Genomic DNA, 767 nt, shown 5'->3' with positions numbered 1-767 from the left:
GGCTGCCCCTCCGGTCTTCGTCACTTCCTCCTGCTGCTCCCGCTCTTTCTGTAAAGAGAGAAAAAAACACCGCTGCCCGCTACCGGTAAGTAATTTTAAAACAAACTGTCTTACCTTAGCTGCTGCTCGCACTCAAAGTGACCGTTGGCGTCGAAGGGTGAGTATTTATACTCACTGCTTTCCTTCCCGGCTGCCCCTCCGGTCTTCGTCAGTTCCCCCTGCTGCTCCCGCTCTTTCTGTAAAGAGAGAAAAAAAAACACCGCTGCCCGCTACCGGTAAGTAATTTTAAAACAAACTGTCTTACCTTAGCTGCTGCTCGCACCCAAAGTGTCAGTGGTCCGAGACATTCAACCTCAGACCTTCGGGTGACCATCCTCCAAGGCGGACTTCTGGACAGGCAACAATGCAAAGTGGCCGAGCAGAGGCTTATAGCCAAGTTTGGTACCCATAGGGATGGCCTCAACCTGGACCTTGGGTTCATGTCACATTACAGGTCACCCAACTGCACTACAAACACTCACAGACAGCCGCACACTCACAGACAGACGTGCACACACACTCCTGCAGACCCATACACTGACGCAAACCCTCTCTCATACGCTCACACATACACTCCCATCTCACATGCACTGTCTCACAGACTTATACCCCTTTACACTCACACCTTAAATGCATTATCTGGGCCAACATGACACCAGTTGTTAAAGTTCACTTGACAATGTAACTTTAAAAAAGTTCTGCGATTTGCATATGAAAGAACCAAATCC

This window comes from Chiloscyllium plagiosum, chromosome 7 (genome assembly GCF_004010195.1).
Source record: "Chiloscyllium plagiosum isolate BGI_BamShark_2017 chromosome 7, ASM401019v2, whole genome shotgun sequence".
Classification (NCBI taxonomy): Eukaryota; Metazoa; Chordata; class Chondrichthyes; order Orectolobiformes; family Hemiscylliidae; genus Chiloscyllium; species Chiloscyllium plagiosum.
This window is presented reverse-complemented; position numbering follows the sequence as displayed.